Raw genomic sequence first — 313 nt, 5'->3', positions numbered from 1 at the left:
TAATTATTATTATATAACGATAAGATAGGTAATTGTAGTCACAAATATCAAAAACTTTTTACTCAATGTGTTTATTTTTATTAATTTATATATATTTATATATATTTATATGTACATACATTATGTTTTAATTTTTCTAATTAAAAAAATCGATCTTTATTCGATCACTCGGTTACTTCAGGCGACTATCACTTAAGAAATTAGTTACACAATGGATATTAATGTCTGGTTTATTTCATTGCCAGTAGTACCAATAAATACGATTCTGAAACCTTCATCTATAACAATAATAATCAGTGATAATGAAAAATGT

This window comes from Atta colombica, unplaced genomic scaffold, assembly GCF_001594045.1.
Source record: "Atta colombica isolate Treedump-2 unplaced genomic scaffold, Acol1.0 scaffold189, whole genome shotgun sequence".
Lineage (NCBI taxonomy): Eukaryota > Metazoa > Arthropoda > Insecta > Hymenoptera > Formicidae > Atta > Atta colombica.
This window is presented reverse-complemented; position numbering follows the sequence as displayed.